Source organism: Mus pahari, chromosome 21, assembly GCF_900095145.1.
Source record: "Mus pahari chromosome 21, PAHARI_EIJ_v1.1, whole genome shotgun sequence".
In the NCBI taxonomy this organism is placed as follows: domain Eukaryota; kingdom Metazoa; phylum Chordata; class Mammalia; order Rodentia; family Muridae; genus Mus; species Mus pahari.
The window spans coordinates 38,066,965-38,091,869 of record NC_034610.1 but is presented as its reverse complement, the minus strand read 5'-3'; the positions used below and the strand labels follow the sequence as shown (position 1 = coordinate 38,091,869).

The 24,905-nt window shown below is 43.1% G+C and overlaps 1 protein-coding gene across 10 annotated transcripts in view; it reads right to left on the bottom strand.

Annotated features, from left to right (window-relative positions):
• The window catches only part of Hivep2 (human immunodeficiency virus type I enhancer binding protein 2), a 190,249-nt gene that overhangs the window by 107,622 nt on the left and 57,722 nt on the right, over positions 1 to 24,905 (bottom strand). Inside the window, exon 1 of one of the 10 annotated variants that reach the window (XM_029532982.1) lies at positions 1,157 to 1,335. The exons of the other annotated variants lie outside the window; for them this stretch is intronic. The gene's annotated coding sequence lies outside the window, so the exon portion shown is untranslated. Of the gene's footprint in view, positions 1 to 1,156; positions 1,336 to 24,905 lie in introns of those variants that run through there. 10 annotated transcript variants of the gene reach the window in all.

The following is a 24,905-nucleotide window of genomic DNA, read 5'->3' as shown; positions in this document are numbered from 1 at the left end:
AAAGAAAGAAAGAAAGAAAGAAAACCAATAAGCAGTTGAAAAAGTCTAGTCCCCCTTCATCCCTGAGATGACACCACCATGGAGAAGGAGTCTGCAGAGAGGGCTGGTGGAGATGGGCTCCCCAGTGACCCAGAACCCACAGCAGGAAGTGGAGGAGAAGCCGCCTGTCTGACACTAAGCCAGTGAAAGACTGCAGTGGGGACCATGGGGATTTCTCCTCTCGCTTTGGTTCTGAAGCAATCTACACTGTCCGCAAGGCCAAAAAGTCTAGCTGACAATTGCCTAAATCGTTTTTTCCCCAAGGTCATTTCTATCTACGCTGTCCACCAAGGCAAGGGGAATCTATGTGACCTTGAGGATGATGAAAGTCATTTCTGACCCCAATTTTAAGTCTCAACTGATCTCACTGAAACCAGACGCTGGGTGCCAACAACAAGAAGTTTAAAACATTGTAACAGGAAGCTTGGGCTGATGAGCAAGTCACAAAATAATATATATACTACCACCCAGTGCTGCCTGTCAACTTAAAAATTAAAGTAAAATAAAATAAAATAAAGAAGTCAGAAACTCAATCAGCTCTTTTACAACAAACAGGCCTGGTTCATTTACAACTCCTGGAAATAACTCCATGTTGGTCAAATGTTCTTACTTCGTATGTTCTCACAGGCTTTCAGGACTGGGACACATTGTTTCCCCAAACACCATCCGGCCATAATGACCAGGTTACCACTGATAATTACGCTCGCCTGTCTATAGGTTTGTCAGCTAAAGGAATCCACAGACGCCCGTCATAATGAGCAGAATTCAACTTCTGGCACAGCTGGGCTGACCACATCACATTAGGAAAACAAGCTCTTTGCAATAACCAGTTCTGGGCATCACTGGTTATAAAAGACTAGTTTCCTGTTTTTCTCAAAGACTTCAGAATGTGGGTATTGCTATTTTTTACCCCGCCCACACTTCGTCTCTTTAATTGCTGAAGATTAGATGCTGTAAACACAATCATGGGTAGTGTATATATATTGAAACTCTAGTTTAATTTCAGGTGGGGTTTGTCCATTCCAAGCCAAGGCCTCACCTTTGCTGAGACAGGATTTGGGGATTAGGCGTTAGGCAAGAGCTTCCCCACCCCCACCCCCACCCCAGCCTCAACTACCTCAGAAAGCTGCCCTTGGGCCTGGGCCTGAGCTAGGGAGGTACGGCAAGCTCTGTGTGCTAGGTCCTTGTAGCTGACACCAGAAATGGCAGTTTCGGGGAGAAGACCACTTGCAAGTGGAATTGCAACTCAGGTTTGCGAAGCAAATCCCACAGTTAAGAGTCTGGTTAAAAAATAGTTACGAATCTGTTAAAAAAAAAAAAAAAGCAAGTCTGAAATGCCAACCATGGAGAAGCATCCGTCCTTTCCCCCTCACTGGGAAACACTGTTTTCTTTCTTCAGGGATGTTTAAGGACATGTTTAAGGTACAAAACAGCATGGCTGCTCTGCTTGACCCCACCACCTCAGTCAGGACCCTGCTCTAAGGTCACTTCCTCCCAGACCCCCCCACAAACTTACCAGTGTGCTGTGCGTGTGTGTGCACATGTAAGCTCATAGCTGATTTGTGCATCCGTCTCTCTCTCTCTCTCTCTCTCTCTCTCTCTCTCTCTCTCTCTCTCTCTCTCNCNCACACACACACACACACACACACACACACACACACACACACACAGGTGGATGAGAAGGATGATCTGTGTCTGCCTCCTGGGGGAGGGGGTGGAGGAGGGGTTCGACAGAACGTGTGCATCACTGAAGCCAGCAGCACCTCAGGCTGAGCCTAGGTAAGGACAAGCAATGGAGGAGTACTTCCTGAGCACTCAGCCAGGCCTCTGGCCTCCCACTCCTACTTACAACCTGTGTCTCCCCTCCTCTCTCTACATTCTGGTGCACCTCTCTGGAAACCCTCATCCTGCGGGTTCCTTCGCATCTGCCTTTCTCATAGACCAAGAGCTCTGGGAGGTTGCATGGGGCAACAGCCGCTCAGTAAACACTGGATGATCTGTGACAGGAAAGTCACTTTTGACTGACAGCTTTGGAGTCAGAAACTACACAATCCACTTTAAAAAAAAAAAAAAATCCAGAAGAAAAAAAAAAATCACAATTAGGAACAGATTTCTGCCTATAGCTCCTTGATCCAATATTGTGACTTTGAAGACTTTTTCTTTAAAACTTTAAATTTTTTTCTTTAAAAGGCAATGAAGACAGGGGACTCTAAGGGAAATTAAAATCTTCATTTTGAAGGAGCGAGTGAAAATCCCAGTTTGAATCTTCAGAACTTGCATAAGACGTCAAGCACAATTTTGGCTAATCTAGACCTGGGATGGAGGAAGTCTAGCCTACTCTACAAATACTGGGTTCACTGAGAAACCCCATCTCAAAAATTAAGGTAGAGAGTGTTGAGAAACGTCAATCTCTGGCCTATGTGCATGCACGCTCACACTCACACACACACACACACACACACACACACATGCACATACATACACATGCACACCCATTCACATATATGTGTGCACACACATATACAAACAGACAAACACACACACATGCACACATATATACATGCACACACATTCACATACATGTGTGCACACACATATACAGACACACAGAGACATATATACACACAGACACACAGATACGCAAACACTTGCATGCTTACATGCAAGCGCGCGCGCGCGCGCGCGCGCACACACACACACAGACAGAGACATGTGCATGGATAAACACATACAGACACACACAGAGACATACACACAGACATCACACATACCTTTATTCTGGTAAAAGCACACACTAGAGAAAGTGAAGACAGGTTTCGCCTTCTAAGTTACTTTAAAGGAGAATGGGTTCTAGTCTTTCCAATCTTCTGTAATTCTTTTAAATGGATAAAAAAAAAACCTAGGTCTCAATCAAAACACACACATTGATTCTGAGTGACGCCCACTCACGTTAATCACGACCAAGAAGAGAAACAATGTGAAATAGGCCCTTTGTGTGGATAAATATGTAGTACTTCCTGCCCGCCTCAGGGATTTTTTTAACTGCTCATACTCATGACATTCTATGACCTGTCCATGTCTGGGACTTCTATCACTGACAGTTAAGTAGGATCTACTCTTGACAATTTCTGAAACGTGAATAAGAGAAACAGAAGTTGTTACCCGCCATTTCATAGAAGACTTGGCTGTATTTTGAAGGAAAGTGAAACTCTGTGAGGACTCCATTTGCATACGTCTGCTAACTGGCAAAGGCCATAAAGGAACCACCTACCAATTAGTTACCAAACTCAAACATTAGGCAACCAAACTCAAGCATTCAAATGCTGAACCCAATTCTCAGAGGACAGTAATGGGCAGATGATAGCGTCTACTTCTGTGCTCGTCTACTTCTGTGCTCGTCAGTGAGCCCGATCACTGCCTTCCGTGCTACCGGGCAAGTCTGCCCCATTCACTGACATCGGTTAGAATGGCCTTCCGATGACGACTCCCATGGCTCACTTGTGAGATGCCAATTGCTCACATGGAACTGAAACTTGAGGAAACCAGCTTATGAGTGAAAAGAAAAGCATGACCCAGCAAACCAAATCTGACACAAAAGCACTCCGCGAAGTGGATGCAAGCCACAGGACTGGTCAGGCAAAATGGGCATCACTTGTGGACATCCACAGGGTCAGGAAAACAGCCCCCTTCAAACAAGAGTTGGGGTTTGCCTCGTTGGAGCGCTCTGTTGCTGTTGTTGTTGTCATCGTTGCTGCTGCTGCTGTTGTTGTTGTTACTGGTTGTGGTGGAGATGGTGGTGGTGGTGGTGTATGTGAATATGAAGGAGTATCCAAGCCAGAGGACACCATCGTATGTCATTCCTCAGAAACCACTCCTATTTTTTTGTGGTTGGGTCTCTCTTTGGAACTGGAGAGTTCCCTGGTTTGTCTAGACTGCCTTGCTGGCCACTGAACTCCAGGCATCCTCCTGCCTCTGCGTCTTTAGCACCGGTACTAGAGGCTCATACTACCAAATCTGGCTTGTGTGTGGATGCTGGAGATCCAATCCAGGTCCTGATGTTTGCATGGTAGAATTTTACTAAATGAGCTCTGTCTCCAGCTCTTGATTTGATGTGTTCTGTTTTTTTTTAACATATATGCCCATTTTTTTTTCTATCGGTTGTTGCTCAAATGTAATGAAGACATACTTTGAAGAAAACCCAGGTATGTTTCCTTCCAAGTCCTCAATTAACAGCCCTTAAAATTGAGTCCTGCCCCGTTCCACAGTCTCAGATCATCTAAGTTCTAAGTTGCCAGTCCCACACTTGTAGATTATAAATAGATACCACTTGGTGTGTGGAACTTCTGTTTAGGAAAGGATTCCATTTCAAAGAGGGATCCTAAGAGAGAAGGGGTGAGCAAGCAGAGCAGACAAGACAGGACGGTGGCCTGAGTGGAGATTAACACTCAGTCCACCTGAGGGAACAGATGGCCACCCAGGACAGCTGCAGAAAGACACGGCAATCATGAGAAGGAGTGTCTGCTTTCCGGCAGGATTTTAAAGAGCCGACCACAAGGAGACAGTACTTAAAGTTTCCTATTGGAACTTTTCTAAAAAAACTTTTGGATTCATAAAATTTGGGTGAAAGTTAAGACGAGCGCTTTCTATTGAGATTTGGCTTCTGCATGCTTTTGCCTGCCGAACATTTTGAGGTCCTTGCCCTGTCTCCATCTCTGACACAGACTTGAATCCCATAAGGAACAACACATGGGTCCTTCTATGGGAGGCTTCACATTCCAGTAGCGGTGACTCAAGAACTATCCAGAGTTCCCCGGGTCCTTAAAAACATACCTAGAATTGCCCTTTTCACTTAAATCTCATCCCAGTGATCTTATACAGCTTGATCCCAGGGAGGGGGTAGGATTATGCCACCAGAAAGGAGGGCTGTACTGAGAGCTACATGTATGTTAACAATTTTCAAATTAAACCTGAGTCATTTACCTTTGCCCCCTTCCTTGAAAAGGCCACCCAGTAAGCCAGACCAGAGAAAGGGCTGCGGTTGTGGGGGCTGGAGTGGCAATGGCCTCCGGGGGTGTTTCTTTAGTTTCTGCTAGCCTAGCTGAGTGTTCTCCTCTTCTGCCTCCTCCCCTACTCTCTAGCTCTGCAGCCTGAACTAAAGCTTAACCTCACTCACTCCAACTATGCTGCCTCCCCTCCGCCTCCGCCTCCGCCTCCGCCTTCACCAGCCTATAGTGGGCCTTCGGAGCCTCAAGGTCCCCTTCCAATTCCAGAAGGAGCTCAGGACTTAGCTTCTTAAACTGTGGGTCACAACCCCATACAGTGGTCGTGAAAATTTTAGCAATGGAAAAAGGTTTTCTGAAGCTCCAGGACCATAACTGAATTCAAGATCAAATGTGTGGTAGAGACAAGGCGCTCGTGGCAATACTCCCAAGTGTGGCATCTCACTGGTTCACAGCAGCCTCGCTTCTGAACTCATGACACATACACTTTGTACTCTATGCTCTTACATCATACAATGCCAAAAAAGGGTGTCAAAACACACTGGCTCAGACTTCACGCTACTGTCTGTTCTAGAGTTCAGTGTTCTTACTATATACACAAAGATTTGTGCTCTTATAGAAACATGAGTTAATTATAGTAAAACAAGGAATTTTAATATTTTCCTACCATCGTTTCTCAATATGCAAGTATCTATCTAATGAGCGTTCCTTTGAATTGGATTGCTTTAGAATATTTGATTTTTTTTTTTTTTTTTTTTTTTNAGTTTGAGGTGCTGACTTGGATCATTAAAAACAGTTCCAAGTTTGGTGTTGGAATTGGGATAAAATGTCCAACATATTTCTTTAAAAGCTATAAACATCTTATACTAGGTGTTTTATACCAGGTATTATTTATACATATAAACATTTTATACTAGGTATTTATATATAACAGTCATCAGCATTGGCAATTATAAAATTAAAATATTGATTAACTCTGAAAATGTTAATTATGTTCTATGTCTGGAAATAGCAAATATTCAGTTAAGATTTAATTATTTATGTAAAAATAAATAAACCCATCCATCTCAAAGTACAAATTTGTTTTATCTTTAATCATTCATTTTTAATCTATTGATTTTGTTTAAAACAGGGTCTGATATAGCCCAGGTTAGCCTCATAAATAATACATAACCCAGACTGGCCTTGAACTCCTGACCTTCCTGCTCCACCTTGCAAGTGCTAGGATTACAACATACACCCCTACATAAAGCAATGATAAAAAATTGCATGGGTATTAAATAAATGCTTAAAAAGAAATTTCTTTATGGTTTATTGTCAGTAAAGGTTTAATTTGTGCACCCATTTTATATGTCCCTATAGCCAGGGCTGCAAGTAGAACTGTTTCAGAAGCCCTGGCCTAAGAGAGATGCTGTTCCCTACAGCAGAGGTAGTCCCCAGGTTCACAGCTTGCTCTTCAGAATGCATTGGTCCAAAGGATCGGCCAATCAGGCTACGGCTACATCACTACTCTAAAACTCCATATAGATCACAGGTCAGCTTTTATGACTTAACAAAAATAATAAAGGCCAGTTAAGAAAAATGTTTTATAAGCAAGGCATTTACAAGCCTACAGAGGAGCAGAAAGGACTAGACTGTGCAGATGACAATGGCTTTTATGCAGGTTGTATATGAGTTTGCTATGGAGTATCTCAATTAAACGCCCCAATTCCCCTCTCTACTGCCCCATTCTTCTCTTTTAACATTGTTTCTTTCAGAAATCGAGTTCAGCTCATCACCTCCCACCAAATGACAGGAAAACACAGCGAAAAGCAGACCTCCACTCCCACCCATCACGCTATGAGACCTCCACTCCACACCCTTCACTGCTGTATTCTTGGAGGCCCTAACCCTGTAAGAGTTGATACACCTGCACATGCGTGTTACCTCCCAAGTCATCAGTGCTCACACCCTAGACATTATCTAGATCCATCTGTCTGCGCTGACGCACAGAACAGATTATGGAATCTTCAAAATTAAGATTCCTTCAACAAATTGTGAACATGGTTTATTTGTGAATTTTACTCTCGCTGTCACCACTTTTTATTCTCTAATAACAACGGAGTATCTTGATAACCTTTGCTGCTTCAAAAAATAAAATAAAATAAAATCTCGCAGGTTCCCCCAACAGCTGGAGCGGGGACTGTCCCTGAATCTGTTGCCTGCCTGTGGATCCCGTTCCCCTAACAGGGCCACCTGAACTGTCCTTAGCAGGAGAGGATGCTCCTAGTCCTGCAGTGACTTATGTGGAAGAGAGAGGGGGGTGATGTAAGAGGGGGACTCCCCCTTCTCAAAGGAGAAAGGGGTGGAGGAAGGGGGAGGAACTTCATGAGAGGGTACTGGGTGTCGAGGAAGTCTGATATGGGCATGTAAATTGAATTAATAGTAAATAAATAACAAAATAAATAAATAATAAAATAAAAAATAAAGGCAAAATTAAATTTAAAAACAAAAACAAAAAAACAAAAACAAAAAATCCAGTTTCCAGTGAATGAAGTAGTCCTCTAGTAGGCTGCAATTATTGCTAAGCCAGGAGCTGTGGGCTGCTCAGGTAGCCACCTGACTCAAATTCAGCTGTTTATTTTTATAAATATATATGTTGTTAGGGTATGAGACGGGGGTTCATTAATCCAATTGGAATATCACAGTAAACATCTACTGAAAATAAGAAAAAAATCTTAATTTCATTTTGAAAAGACATTACTCATGTCATTAATGAAGACGATGAGTTATTAAACTGAAATTAACAGAAAAGGGAACTTTTTTAAAAGATTCACTAATTATTTCTTTCACCGAGTTCAAAATCCCTATGTAATTAATATAGTAATGTTTTATAAATGCACATGAATCTACCACCTCTTGTTTCTAACGGTTAAACCAGGTGATTTGACTTCAGGCATACTATAAATTATAACGGCAATCTAATTACTTTTTTAATGTGCACACTTCAAAGATTCATAAACAGAATGGCACAGCCGGGTACGCCGAAAAGTGTCTAATGAAATCAAGAGGCGCCTCAATAAAGACAGAATCGCTGTTGAGATGTGGCTGAACCAGAAAGGGGTTCACGGGTTCCACAAGCAAGGCTCTACTGCCTTAGTATATATGAAGCGCCACTGTGGGCTTCTTCAAAACCTTTTCCATCCTCATGAGGAGGGAGCCAGACATCCCTACTGCTACAACTCTTGAGCTTTTCCAGGACAACCTCTGTTCCCATGGTGAAAAGCGAACTAACTATTGGGGAAATCGGACCCTGATAACAGTAAACCTCTCCAGAGGTCAATTCCTCACCTGTAAAGTTCTATGATGAAGAAAACACGTATTTTGCCACGGGTGTGATAGAAGTCAGAGGATATGAGAGATACGTTGTAAGCTGGACCTCCTGGCTCTGCCCCTAATGAACTGGAACAAAACCTTGGGCAAAGCATACATGCATACATATTTCTGAGAAGCCAGGGGGAAAACAGGGTTGGTAAAAGTAACTACTTCAAAAGCCAGCTGTTGAACAAAACAGGTTCACATTAGCTTAATATCTGTCAGCCCTTCTGCCTGGCATGCAGTAAGCGCTCAGGAGATACTGTCTGTAAGGAAATTATCCAGCACAGTCCTAAGTCAGGAGATGCTCAGTCATATGCAACTTTCCATCCTTCTTCCAGCCCCCAGGACACAGGTATCAGTGAACAGTGCCCGAAACTTGGCTTGTGGGGTGAAGTCTTCATGTAAAATGGAGGAAGGACTAACTCTCACTTCAGCTCAAACTCCTCTGCTTGTGTATCTGTAGCAAGGGGACACACACACACACACACACACACACACACACTATAGCAATCCTCAAAGTAGGAAGTAGCTCATAGTTAATGGTAATGACGAAAGGACTGGGTGGAAGAGACTGTGCTGGCTAGTCCTATGTCAACTTGACACAGGCTAGAAAGGAGGGAACCTCAATTGAGAAAACGCCTCCATAAGATCCAGCTATCAGGCATTTTCCTAATTAATAATTAATATGAAGGGGAATCAGCCCACCATGGGTGGGGCCAGCCCTTAACTGGTGGCCCTTGGTTCTATAAGAAAGCAGGCTGAGCAAGCCAGGAGGAACAAGCCAGTGAGCAGCACCCCTCCATAGCCTCCCCATCCCATCCGCTCCTGTTTCCAGGACCTGCCCTGGTCAGATCTCCTGTTCTGACTTCCTTTGGTGATGAGCAGTGCCATACAAGTGTGAGTTGAATAAACATTTTCCTCTTTTTATTTATTTTTTTTTTGGGGGGGGGGCTGGTCATGGTGTTAAAAGTTCGAGAACACTAAGCCCAGGGTAGCTATGCCTTCCTTAAAATCAACTCCCTTTCCCTTGGCTGTCTTTATAGAAAAATGATAAATAAAAATATACACGAAGCTCTGCTGTGTTGGTGGAGGTTTTTAATTCTCCCCCAGGGTAATGTTCTGACATTCACAGATATTCATCCAGTTGTTTTTTTTTCTTCTATGTCTCAGTGTTATTTATCACTATGGCATCCACTCGACTGCATATTTGGACAAATGTAAGGAAGTGTCCGGCTGAGCCGCCTTCTGCAAGCCAGTTGCTATCGGCACAGATTGACTGCAACAGATCTACTTTGAGACACAGAACCTGAACCCACTATCTCTGCCTCTTCATCCACCCACTTAGCAGCAGCTCTGGTCAGCGACAGCTGCAGCTGATACGTTACTCGACGAAGAAAGCGGCATAAATACGAAGATTAGATGTCACGGAGCTGTGAATATTAAACACAGCTCTCCTTATAAAGTCTTCCTGAGCAAGTCAGACTAAAAACAAATACGGTGTATGGGCAGAAGAATTCACATAGGTTACTACTGACTTTTTAGGTCATTGGTGTCTTAATGAAGTCTGAACGGCATGCAACAACGGGAAGATGTTCTAGAGCCGTGGTTTTCAACCTTCCTGACGCTGCATCCCTTTAATAGAGTCCATATTTGGTGACACCCCAACCATAAAGTTGTTTAGTTGCCACTTCATAACTCTACCGCTGCTACTGTTACAATGTCATGTAAATAACTGATATCCAGGATACTTGATATGAGACCCCCCAAAGGGGTCTCGACCCACAGGCTGAGAACCTCTGCTCTGGGGGTTTTTATTACAGTGGCGATCCCATATTCAAGTGTGGGATAGGAGAGATCATATATTACTCTACCAAACAAACCAAGTTTCCAGAAATATCTCAGTTGCCCATCTATATGACAAAACTTCAGGACCTACATCTCACCATTTTATACCTGTAACCTGGCACAGCGTTGGAAGAGAGAGGAAACCATGCCCATGATCTAAAACTACGCTGACATCCCTGACTGACACTGCTGTGTCAGTAATTTCCGTTCGAGGGAGTTACACAACGTTCAAACAATAGCCATGCCACTAGACTCTGGCTCACACAGCCTCACAGGCCTGCTGGTGACTGATGGAGGGTCAAGAGGGCAGCAGACTTTGGGTGCACAATATCCAATCCTTTATCACAGATGGCAAGGGGCCACGTGCTTCAATAACGGAACAAATACTTCCTTTTACCATCTAGTCAGTTCCTTCCTCTGATTGGCTAGAGCCTCAACTCCCAGGTCACAAGTCTGAAAGCCTGTTTTATCATTAGCAAAATGTGTTGTAAAAGAGCAACCACTTCATTCTTGGGCCAAGAGAATTCCCTGCATCCTTCCAAAAGTCAATAACCTGGTGAGTCTACATGTCACCTTGTGCTAAAGCGTCTACCACAAAGTCTATAAATGAATTCCTAAAACCCAAGTCTTCAGCACAAATTCTTAAGGACATGTGTCCACCATTAATAGCAATTCAACTTTTCAGAGACACACGGGGAATATATAGAATGTTCTAACCAGAGAAATCTTTTAACATATAGCAAATCACAGTATTATTTCCAACTACTTGATGTTTTAAAGAAAACAAAGTATTAATCCTTCAAATCAAGGGAATCTATATATTTTAAAAGAAAAAGAACAATCAGAGTGGTTGAAATTATGATTAGGTAGGGTTCTTTTTGATAACTGGGAGTTAATTATAAAGCACTTATTCTCAACCCAGATTGGATTTTTTTATCTTATTTTTTTTTAAATATTGGCAAATATTGCTTCAATAAGTACAACATCTCCTTTTTGGTGAGCTTATAAATATCTATTCAAATTTGTGAACTAACACGGGCAGCTAGACTTAAATAGAATATGGAAGGTCTGCATCAGTAACCTTCAGCGACAGTTTCCACCTTGTTAAGGGACACTTAGCAGTGTCTGGAGATGCGTCTGAGATCGTTAACAGGGAAGGGGAAATTCGGCTGGCCTTTACAAGCTGGCTGACAAGGGACATCGTTGAACATCCTACACTGCACAGGACAGCTCCCTGCAACAGAGAATCACTGGAATCAAATGTCAACAATGGGGAAATGGAGAAACCCTGGCCTAGTTCTAACTTCAGAAATGGACATCACTGACAGTGTCATGCCTTTGGGTCACTTAGACTTCTCTGCAACATGAGGTACAAGAGGGCCAACCTTTTTCTTAAGTCAGCATCACAGCTACGCAAGGCTGTACTGAGTTAGAACAAACCCGGCTGTTAGACAACTGTATAGATACCAACTATGCAGCTAAACTCTGTAGGAAAAATGAAGTGTTCACGGGCCTTACCAGAGTCGGTACCCTTTGATATGTATCAAATAATTCTTCCACATTTAAATATACTCTTTAATATTCGAAAAATTCTAAAGTTCTATGTTGAACTTTCTCTGATCAGTTTCTCACCTCTTCACCTATTTGATATATAAACACAGCATACAAGACAATGCAGGTTTTTTGGTCTGGAGGCTGTTAAGGGTTGGGGGTACGGGAGGTTGACTCTCACTAACCAAAGACTTGAACCCTAACGCTCAGCTCCAGCCCCAGCCTGACGATCTAGCTTTTGCTGCTGCTTATTATTTTAGAACCCACAGAGAAATCAAACAACTGCCCTATCATCTCGGGCAAGTTAAGATCTCCACTTAGCACACAAGCAAATGACCCCATGAGTTCAACGGGAGGCTCGGTGGTTCGCACATGAGTCATTTACTCCCAACTTCCAGTTTACTCACACAGTTACCCCCCAAAAGTGTGTCCGTCTGCAATCTTTCATAACATATGTTAAGCCACTAAGTGTAGGCTCATTATCTTCACAGCAAGAATAAAAGATTGACAGGAACTAGGAGGACAGTACACTCCATGTAGTGCCTCCCCTGTAAGTTCAAGGACCCCATTTCAATCCCCAGGAACCATGAATAAAGAAAGCCAACACTGTGCTTATAAACCCAGTACTCAGAATTAAAAAAAGGGATCGCTGGGACTTGGGGCCAATCACCTTAGCCAGGTTTCTAACTTCCAGTTAAATTTGAGGGGCTCTGATTAAAAATCAAAAAGGTAGATGACACCTAAGAATAATACTGGAGGCTGTCCTTCTGCTTAAACACACACACACACACACACACACACACACACACACACACACACACACTCATGTACACATCTGCACGTACACACTCACATATATTCTTGCACACATGCATGCACACACATGTGGCTATGTGTACACAGATGCACACACACACATATATACCTGCACACTCACACACAAACATGCTTATGTGCACACGCGCACATACACACACAGACAAACAGAGACAACACTGACTCTTTGTACCAAAGTGACAATGATGTTAAGTGGCATTTCACAGAGAGTGAACACAAGTTGTCCTGAGAGGCCAGAACTGGAAAGAGACCCTGACAATCCTCAAGCAGCAGTGGCCAGGCCAGTCCTTGCAGCTGTGGATTCTCATTTCAAATCTTACAGGAGGGAAGGGCTCAGAGGCCCACGCAGTCACCTGCATCTGCTGCAGGACAGGACTCCCAGCTCTCCGTGAGGATTCTGCACCCAGTCTGCCATGTGGCAGAGCAGGTTCTGTGAACTGGGATGAAGGAAATGCAAGCCTGAACCCAGGGTGTCATCCTCGCTGTTCTCCCTGTCCAACTCACAGGCCAACAGTCTGTGAGCCAGTCACTAACCGATTCTGGTACACCACCTCATATCTGCAGAGTATAAGCTGTCATGAGGAGTCAATAAAACTGATGTAGCCCAAAGTGTCAAGCAAGTGCTAGTGGGTAGAGAGTATATTTTGTTTTATGTGGGTTTTTAGATTTTGTGGCTGTTTGGTTGTCATTTCCCTCAGAAGGTTATGATAGAGTTCCCCCTCTTTCTCTAAGCTTCCATGACATCTTCATTCTCACCAACCTCTTGCCTTGGTTTTCCTCTCAAAGAACAGATTTTCTCCAGGACAGGGGGTTACACCTGCAATCCTAGCACTTGACAGGTAGAGGTGGGAGGTTCAGGAGTTCAAGGTCATCCTTGGCTACACGATACACGTGAGATCTTGTTTCAAAATAAAAGAGCTGGAAACGGGAAAAGGCAGATCCTCAAGGAAACTTCATCAAAATAAAACCAGAACTAGACTGAGGCGTAGAGCAGCATAGGGCACAGGAGCAGAGAACAGCGTGTTCTCTTGCCACCCACACCAAACACCCGATGCCCCAAGTGTCATAACCACCCTCACATGTAACAACCATCTGACCCTAGCCTTTGAAAGCTGAGCAGAGAGATTACAAATTGTCCCAGTCCTCACTTGGATATAAGGAAGGGGACCAAGATGAGGAGTGATCGAGCCATCATAAATTCTACATCCTATGTTCTTCACGGCAGTGAAGAATAACACCCCATTTAAAAAATAAAATAAAAGTGAATCCAAAAACCAAACACTGATCAGTGTGAAGTGAGCCTTACAGGAACATCGGTCAAGTGCAGGGCGTTCAATAGAGACGTGCTCAGCATCTCCCTCCATCTCCATCACCCACACTTCTCCATTTTCTCCATCCAGACACTGGCAGAACCAGTGAAATCATTTGCTTATTGGTGCATCCTCTGTCAGGGTCAAGATGATTGACCGTGCCCATCCCATCGGTATTCTCCCGATCACCTCTGAGGGGAATGACAGATGTGTTTGTAGTGGTGATTCCATGTGTGAAAACAGGGCCAACCGTGGCCATCGGAACGCCTGCTTGCTCATTCACCCCCTCCGGCTCACACAAAGCTCTCACATACACTAATCTCAGCATCTTCTCCCTACCAAAGAGTGTAGCATCGAGCCATGGGAAAAAGGAGGACGAAATCCCAAGCCAAGTGCTAGAAAAAAACAATGAAGTGGGCTGGTGTGGTGACTCCACAGGTAAAGAGCCTATTGACAAACCCAATGACCAGAGTTGAATCCCAGACCTATGGAGTAGAAGGAGAGAACCAACTTTGACAAATTATCCTCTGACTTCCACAAATACACATGAACACAAAAGCACAAACGTGCACGCACACACACACACACACACACACACAATTTATTTATTAAAAAATATCATTCAAAAAAGAAACAATTTTTTTAATCCAAACCCTTAGTTGCTTATTTTAGAACCAAAAGAATGCTCCTTTGTACATTCTAAAGGACCAGAAAACAACATATATCTTACAATTCTAAGCTAATTTTCCAATATTTTATTTTAAGGAAGACAATAGAATAAAAAGAAAGCTGTATAAACAAAATGCTATTTGTATTTTTACATTACAAATCAACTTCGAAATTAACCTTAAGGAACATCCTACATAAAATAGAAGTTGAAAAATCAATCTCAAAAGAAACATACTTCTAAGAGGCTGAGACATATGTGTGCATTAACACCCTATCCTCCCCCTTCATCTCCACCATTCATCTGTATCTCTACCAGCCCTTGCTGCCAGCCATGGTGCCTCTCTTTGCTACTGTCTACCAGACTTAAAAGAACTTTGCACACAGTTCAGACTTAGGAAAAGCACTGACTGTTTAGATCATACAAATTAGGCTCTTCGACTCTTAGCATATAGTAAACGTTTTTTTTTCTTTTGTTTGTTTTTTTTAATGCAGAGTCTCACTATACTCAGTCAGGACTGGCCTGTAACTCAGAATGCAGTTCAGTCTGGCTTGAACTCTGAGATCTGCCTGCCTCTGCCTCCTGAGTTCTGCAATGGAGGGTGCTCTGGGACATGCAACACCATGCCAGACCTAAAAAAAAAAAAAAAAAAAAAAAAATGTTCTTTTATAGCTAGAGTTGAAAGATACTCTGTGTCGTACGTAGCAAAGGAGGGGCCCAGATTTAACAGCCCTGCAATCAATGTTCCTCCTGAACTTTACAGTCCCCTGGCATTCAGACCCAGAGTAACTCGCAGTGACTGTGGTATTCTCTGAACCCCTTCCACTATGGGAGAAAACCCCAGGAAGTGGTTTGATTGAGTGGCTGGACCAGCGTAGGAATCAGCTGATGTCGTCTCCCATGCTTCCAGTCATTAAAGATGGGGACACAGTGAAGCCAGGAATAATCTCCCTTATCTTCGATAGTTTGAGAAATCATTTCTAACCCAGTGAGTATATAACTTGGGAACAAGACAGTGGTTAATTATTTACGGATGGCTTGGTAATTAATCTGCTTTTGACTAAGTTTTACCTAATCTGAGTAACACAAGGAACGTCCCATATGTCACAGACAACGAGGCTTTGAAAGCACACCCATAAAGCAACTATTTTCCCTAAACAGTTATGACGAACTCAAAACAAAGGATAAGCCAGACAGCTGCTAGCAAGAGAAAAGGGAAGCGATCGAGAGAACGAGAGAGAAGGAAAAAAAACTCATCAAAATGGATGGCGGCAAGTGATTTCATTATAAAATAAGAATCTATGCATCCTTCTCTTCTCTAGCAAATGGTGGGTGAGAAACCAGTGAGCTCACCAGGAAGAGAGTATCAAAGTCCATCCTCATTTAAATGTCATTCAAATCATTACTTAAAGACAAAGACTCCTCTCCGAATCCTGTCGTTTCTTAGCGAATCCCATTGTTTCAGTGTATCATCCCAGCGGTCACCACCCTTTTTGACTGCGCCCCCACCAATCACATCACTACCCTACATGCCTATATTCTTGAGGTCTTCGGTCCCAGTTTTATACAGGTCTTATTTCTCCACAGGGTTTTAACTAGGTCACAAGAACAAACATAGGACACACGCACCAAGAAATGTCCCTTAGTTCCATACGAGGAATGCTTCTTACACAGAAAGAAAGTACAGGGGCAATTGTAAAGTCTTACACAACCCATGTATGTATCTCCATACAGCTGGGACCTGGGCAAGAGGACACTTCATGGGAACACAGAACCAAGTGCCAGGCCACCAATACACAGCAGTGAACCTGACAGGTACTCCACAACTTGCCACACTAAACCACAGAACCTTCTAGAAATTCTTTACATTTATTTTCTTCAAATTCAAGCAAGATATTTACAAAAGTAAATATCCTTTAATTTTTTTTCAACTAAAATAAATGGATACCCTCAGTAAAGGTGGTTAAGCTGAGGACATAGCTCTGTAGTGGGGCTCTTAGCTGCTACACGGCTCTGGGTTTAATCCACAGGATCCACTAAATCAAAAGAAAACCGAGTTACATAAAACAGCACATGCTGGGGTAGGCTATTATTTACAATGACAGCACCTGGGTACCTTTCATGTCATCAAAATGCTTCTTTCTTAGACTTGATTGAAATATTTGAAGAGTTATCTTGGGAAGGGGATTGATGGTGACTCCTAACTTGAAGCACACATTTTCCAGACATTCTAGAAGGGGAGACTCACACCATTTGTGTCCAGTGAATTAGGTCAGACCTCACAGCGCTAGGTCCTCATAACAGAGACAAACAAGTCTGTGATTCCCCAATTCTCGTTTTTATCCAGGCCCAGGGCAATTTTCAGGAAAGTTTCTAAATAATAAAGCAGCATCGATATAAAATAAATATGCTTCCAGAATATTTCAGTCATCAAGCCTTAAGCAGAGTTCAGGACTTCAGCCTGGAATGGGAGAACACACACCACTTATATCTACCCACGACACACGGTTGGCCACTCGCCATTAAGAGGAGCAAGCTGTTCTGACTGTAAGCAGGAAGAGGGTATTCAAAGTGTGGAGGAGGGAAATTTTCATAGAGCGTCTTCAAATTCCAAACACCTGAACAGAGTGGACCAAACTAAAGCCCAACTCGAGTTTTGACCCCAGTTAATTAGAGAAACAATACCTGTTTCCCTTTCCACTGTCCATGAATATGTTCCACACAGAATCAACATTTACAGCAAAAGCTTCTACTTTTTAAAAATGTATATGGATATCTTGCTTGCTTGTAAGTCGGTGTACCACGGGCATGCCTAGTGACTATGGAAGCAAAGAGAGGACATTGGATCCCCTAGGACTGGAGTTATAGACACTTGTGGGCCACCATGTGGGTGCTGGGAATCAAACCCCAGTCCACTGTATGAGCAGGCAGCACTCTTAATCATCGAGTCACCTCTCCAGCTTCTCATCCTCACATCTCTACAAAAAAACTACATCATCATTTATGTAAATTTCCAGACTTTTCTCCAGTTCAGGCTTCTTAGAGATATACCAATTCTGGCTGCTGCTTATTAAAGGTTTTGTTCCATATAAGCTAGTAAATAGGCAAACGTTCTTAGTATCCTAAAATTTGTGTTTTCGGTGAAAGCATAGGCTTACCATCAAATCATGAAGTATGCAGTGTCCTCAGGACTTCTGTGGCCATCCCTGGGGCTGTGACTGTGAGCTACAGTGTGCATCAAAGCATCTAAGGAAATGACTTAAACAAGAGCTCTTAAGAGAAAACCGCTGAGGGGCTCATTGCTTAAGAGCATCAACTGCTCTTCCAGAGGTCCTGAGTTCAATTCCCAGCAACCACATGGTGGCTCACAACCATCTGTAATGGGATCTGATGCCATCTTCTGGTGTGTCTGAAGAGAGCAATGGTTTAATCATATACATAAAATAAATAAATCTTTTTAAAAAAAGAGAAAAGAAGTTGATGGAGCTGATGGCAGCTTGTAATTCTAGCTCTGTGAAGACTGAGGCAGAGGGATGAAGAGTTTGAGGTTAGCCTGATGGAGTTACGTTGAAGAAGGAGAAAGAAACATCTAGGGAATGTGGCCAAGAGCAAAGAAGAGGAAGACCACTCAGGAAAAGGAGCCACAGGCCTGCAAAGCTGAATAAACATGGTCCATTTATAGGAACAAAGGTCAACTGGATAGGTCAGGGACTCGGGGGTGAGGTAAGTATTAAAACTGACTAAGCAGGGCAGTGTCTGAGGTCACTGAGGTCACCTGCCCAACACCTCCCTCTTGGATAAAAGAGCAGGCTCAAGTAGGTGAGTGAGTCAACCTCAAGTAAGTGCCCACTCCCCCAGGGAGCTCTCTGCAGGGTCCTGAGATACAGATGCTAAGTATAGCATGTCAGGACACCTGACTGACATATATGCATACATACATACATACATACATACATACACATATATACATACATACACATACATATATATACATAGATGTATATACATACATAAACATATATACACATACATAAACATATATACATTTATACATATACACACATATATACATATATATATATACCTACATATACACACATATATGCATGCATACATATACACACACATATATATGCATATATATATATATATATATATATATATATATATATATATCCGTGCATATATAAATAAGGAAACAAGGGGTACAGTGGGGTGGAGGGGAGGTAGTAGAAGAACAGGAGATATGGGAATGTACTCAATGTACACTATATCTACATGAAAATGCCCTTGTGTAGCGCTATGGACAAGGACTATATACAATGAGAACTTTTAAGGGCAAACTGAGGATACGAGGAATCTGTTCAAACTTGAGTCACAAATGGCCAGTGTGAAACTGCATTTGAGTTGAGATTTTAAAAAGGGGAAGCCACGCCTGAACAGATGAAAGTGAAGAGGATCGCATAAAAGAAAAGCAGTTCACTGCAAAGACCAAACAGGAACAAACATAGCAAACTTAAGGAATGGAAAGGAGCCATATGGTGAGAGCTTAATAGGGTATGGGGCAGGAGAGCTATGAGCCCTGAGAAGGGCAGACCCATCTCCATGGGACCTGTCACCATGGGAACAGCCTGGATTTTATTTGAAGGGCTAAAACAGTGTAATGGGGGAGATGAATGAATGGATGGATGGATGGATGGATGGATGGATGGATGGATGGATGGATGGATGGACAGACTGACGGGTGGGCGGGCGGACAGATATGATAGATAGATATAGAAACAATTTTATTTCTCAGGTTACTTTGGGGGAACACAGAATCATGAGTGACAGTGAACATCTTTTGAAGCAAACTTGGCCATTAATTCACAGCCTTTACTGACAAGGCAAAGTTCCACCACACAACATTTACTCTGTAGAAAGATCCAGAAAGACTTCATCTGGGTTATAAGAAAGGAGAAGACTCAAGAATGAATTTCGGGCTGGGAGACAGCTCTGTCAGTAAACTGCTTGTCTTTTAAGCATGAAGAGCCAAGCCTCATCTCCAGAACCTACATTAAAAAGTCAGAACATGGTAGCACACATTTGCAATCTCAGTGCTGAGGAGACAACTAAATTCCAGGAGCTGGATGGCCAGCCAGTCTAGCCCAATTGGTAAGGTCCAGGCCAATGGAAAATGTGTTCGCAAAGGAGATGGATAGAGTTCCAGATTGGACCAACTGAAATTATCTGGCTCCCGCATGCATGTGGACATATACACTCAATACACACACACACACACACACACACACACACACACACACACATATCCACACAGAGAAAGACATTTAAAAAAATGGATTTGTAGTTATAATTGTGACTTGAACACAGGTAGTATGTGTAATTATTCTATTGGCTAGAAAGAACGTCTTGTGGGGAGCAGAGCTGGTCAGAGAGACATCTACCCTTCCCTTTTGTCTGGCCAATTGCTCACGTTCAGCAAGTATACAGGTTGGGAACTCACAAGAAAATCTATTCATAGAGATAAAACTTTGACAGTTAGCAACTTGAGATATGTGAAACCACATTCTAACTTGGCTAGCACATGCTGCTAGGAGAGTTAGGTAAATAAGGGGACTTAGCATGGAACCCTAGGTGGCTGCAATGCTTAGGGCTGGGGGAGGAAGGAGAACCAGGAGGCCGGAGGGAGAAAGGCCTCATCAACGTCCCAGAAGCTAAGGGACCGGACGGTTTCACTGTGGTGGTCAGCTACTCTAAGTGCGGAGTTGAATGGAAGAAAGAATGGCTATGGGTGGTCATTTGGTCATGATGGATGGTGACTGCGGAATGAGTGGCAGTGACATCATGCAAATGAGAAGCACTGTGAAGAACAAGGCAAATAAGGGGCCACAGGAATGGACACCCAGGCCACTGCCTTCCACCTCCTGAGTGGATTCTATGAGTCTAAGTGATCCCCTACACTGAGAACAGTATGGAGCCCCCTCAAGGATTCTGAGTAAGAAGGACAATTGCAAATGGAGAGTCGCAAGACTTGTCAAGCAGTGGTAAACGAGATCGATTTGAGCTAGAAAAAGTACAGGTGTTTGGCATTTGGCATGCTAAAGTGAGGCTGCGTTAGTTGGGGACTAGGACGATGAACAGGCCACCACCAAACAGCTCTGAAAAATCACAATGCCAGATAAAGTCAAAAAGGTTTCAAGTACCTGCAGCCATGCCAAGAGCAAGGAGGGAAGAATAGAGAAATACAGAGGGCTTGGCACTTCTGAAGGATTCTGTCTTAAGCTATGCCACATGAGGTCTTTTATAAGTTCAATGCTATCCACCCAAGGGTCCGCTCGGTCTGTTTCTTAATCCTTACTGTCATACGTTATGAGCGGGTTCTATTAATAATGTCCTTCTCATCTTTCAACTTACTATGCAATGTATACAGTGACAAACTCAGAAGGCATATTATGTCTACTCTTCCAAAATGTCTTCTTCATTCCATTTATAATGTCACTATTATTCACAATGAGCCCAGTGAAGAAATTATTGTGACTACCTACACCAATATCTCTAGTTATTACTTCAGTGAGTTGTTTTTTGTGTTAAATAATGTACCACTAAAAGTCCAGAATTTAAGTCCAGCTTCAGGAACATATCTACTCGGTGGTATTTGAAATTTACATACTATTACCTCCCTAAAATGCCTTTCTACCAGTGTCCAAATTGTAACTCATTTCAAAGCATTGTGAATCATGATACCTTTGGTAACATTAGAGAAAATAAAGAGAAAAGAGTCTAGTTTGGTAGTTGAGACTCTTGGATCCAATCACCAAATATTTATGGATCCTTTCATTCCAAAACTTGAAAGTATAAGAATTAAGAAATATACTCCTCAGCCTCCTGGAGGACTATACAATTGTTCCCAGGTGGAAAACATCACTCCCTGGGGTCAGAAAGCTATGAGGATTACAGCACAGGCTTGTAAAGGTAGGAAGACATCTCTGCCCCAGTGTTTGTCATTACAAAGATGTGTCTCTTGGTCATAGAAGCCCACCCAACACCAATAGATGCGAAAGACATACCCAAACCGCTGCCCGGTTGGGAAATGGGAACATCTGTGTAGATTTAGGCACTGCAGCCCTCTTGAGGTATGTCATATAATTCCCATGCACACAGTCCTTTCACCAGCCTTTACGGGATTAGAGAGATTGCTGCTGAGACTCCAATTAATTATCAGGCAAACTTTTATCATTTAAACTGCCGAGGCAGTAAATTGACTCCAAAGAAACCCTGCCAAAACCCAAATGAGAAACTTGATAGAGTATGCTGGTAGATTATGCTAACACAGGTGCATTGATCACTGCGCTGCTAATAAATACTCCTGATTATAAATGCGTGTTTCAAGCCATTGTTCTGCACCCTTCTGTACGCCATACTTCCCCCAAACCACCTGTGTCTAAGCGGATAGTAACATGTGCACAGTGGCCATGAATAGCTAAGCATACAGTCTGAAACTAGTATTGAGACCTAGAGTCCCCCCTAGGTAAAACTCCTGATTTCCTGGCACGCCTTCCTCAAGAGTTTAGGAAGGGAAAAACTGGTCCTGGCCATGGCCAAAACTGTCCAAAAGCCAATGCGCAGGCAGGGTAGAGCAGTCTGCTTGTTCTAAATGAGGATGCCATCAGAGAAGCACACGGTGTTTTCTGTGCTTCTCGAGATGTGCTGGCAGGAAACAGGCTTTTCCCAATCTAAGAGAAAATCAGCTGGGGACTATGCTTCAGCTGACAGTCATAGATCACAGCTTCTGAGCGGTGACAGCGGAGACCTTGGGGAACGCAGAGAGCTTTCCCTGCGGTGTTGCTGGAACCAAAGGCACCGCATCTCCACATCCCAATTTTTTAAAAGTCTAGGTTCAGAGACAGGGCTTCCAGGCAAGCTGAGACCACGGTGCTACAAAAACCCCTTGAACTTGACCTCAGAAGACCTGATATCTATTATTGGCTCTACCTCGCCTGCACCGTGATGCTCTAGGTATGTTATCTAACTTATTTAACTTGTCTGATCCTCTATCATAACAGTTATAAATGGGAGAGAGGACACAGCAATGCCTATCCCGTCTTCCAGATGGTCTTTGTAAGAATTTAACAAGACTGTTTGTTGAAAGTCTTGGTAAATCCTGAAGTCCTATGAAAATGGTGATTTCTACAGTTTTATGAAGAGGCATGTCATTAAACTGTAGGCTACACGAAGTAGTTAGGATTACTCTGAAGGCTAGGAACCTTCAAATCAATCTATCTGAAATAGCATTTTCAGATGATCCAGTGAAGTCAGGAACATACCGATTTGAATCAACAGAAATATCCAGTAGATTTCTTTTCTGCAGAAAGCACACAGATACTGAGCCAAAGAGATAGTAACAGATTAGGGGAAAGTATTTCATGAGCGGGTGTTACACTAACTCTCATAACCTGACCTCTGGAGTCCTAAACAAAGAGTGCACCTATAATGCCATCATTCTCTTGGACCCTCTTCCCCTCTGTCTCAAACTCAAACATTGACCTGATTGCACCAAATCCCTTGTCCCATGACTATTCTATTTCCTCACAGCTGCTAAAATACTTTCTTCTCATGTTAAATTCTGGTCTCTAACCCAATACCCCAGACCAACTGATCCCAGCATCTCTGCGTGGCCATCATAGTGAGACACCTCAGAGCACACCCTTCAGATTTCCACAGTCTTGTTTCTCTCAGTGACCCTCCCAGGCTCTTCTCCAAATGAGGCAGACCTCACATCCTTTCTGCCTTCCTGGGTTATGCTGTAATCATAGTGAGGCCCTTGATCCCTGACTCCCAATGAACTCTGAGACAAGTTTCCATGTCTGGGTCACTGTCCTATGTAGGGATTAGCGCAGAACACCCTCAGTGTCCTGTGAATAAATAAAACCTGATAAGACTTGAGAATTCTATAAACAACCCCTCCTATTACTGCCTTCTCTTTGGCCTCCACCACTCCCCACCTCTTAGTACCTAAAGAATTCTATTTTTCCTCTCAACCTCGGGATGGGACATTTCCCCAGAATTCCAAGAACATTTCATGTTCTTTTTGGTGCTTTTGATGAGTGATGAGCTCTGACCAGCAAACAACACAATAATGCCAAAATGTTTCTGGTTAAGTGTTCACAGGCACCCAGATCTAACTCCCCCACAGAAAGATTCCACAGCTTGCACACTCTGAGAGGTGAGGCTTTATCCTGATCCCCAAAAAATGAGACTGCAGAGACGGAACAAAGGACAGAGAGGAATCCAAGCGTCCCAGTGGGGACAGCTGAGCCTCAAGTGGGACCAACAGGCAAGCCTTTGCCACCAGATGCAGTCACCAACGTGTCCTACATTGATGACAAAGAGGCTTTCTCTTCTTAGGGAGTCTGGTCGGCCTTTAAAGGTGCAGGTTCTCTGGAGCCTAGGACCTTTACCTCAGTAGAGGTATCCTGTGCCTTGCCTTTGAGGAAGGCTTTCCACACAAAAGAGAAAGCATTGCTTCAACTATTCATCACGAATGGGAAAAGCTGTCCCGCACTGGTGGCATCTTGCCACCACTTACTCCTGTGGCTCTCATGCACTGACTAAAGCTTTATGCCTATGACTTACTAGGCTCCACCTCAAGTCTTCCCATAGTCAAATGCTATATGGCAAAGCCCAAATTACCATCCTACCTCCATTTCCCCATCTGGACAGAGACTCTACGAAAGGAAATCTCCTGCCCCACAAACATTTTAGAATTCTTTTCACCTTCATTTCTTGAATGTGGCTTTTGGGTCCTGGGCACCTACTTTTGTCACGTCAGACTGATGTTTCTTTAGGGTATATGGCTCACCTTGTATGCTTAGACATGATCCTTTCTCATAGCTAGCACTACATTTCCCCAGCCTTCTTAAGTGTATCCCCCCAGGGAGAAAGACACAAATTTTATTGGACTATGACATGTGGCCTTATGAATACTTTTCCTTGCACATAAACTAATTTAAACAACAGAGAAAACCAATTGGGGATACGGCCTTACCTACATCACACAGGTATCAGGCTATGATTTTTATAGAAAAATGAGACATTTGTGGGCAACTAGCTATTTAAACACCTGTAAATTTCCATGTTAGGACATTTTAATGAGAAAAGGGGCTTAGAAAAGGCAAGTTTTACAGTGTTCTCACAGCAAGTGAAGTGCACGGTGAGTGTCGAGACCTACAGCTACTTGATCTGACGTGTGGCAAGAATCTTCTCCATATCTCCTGTGTCCCAGCAGGAACCCAAAGAGAG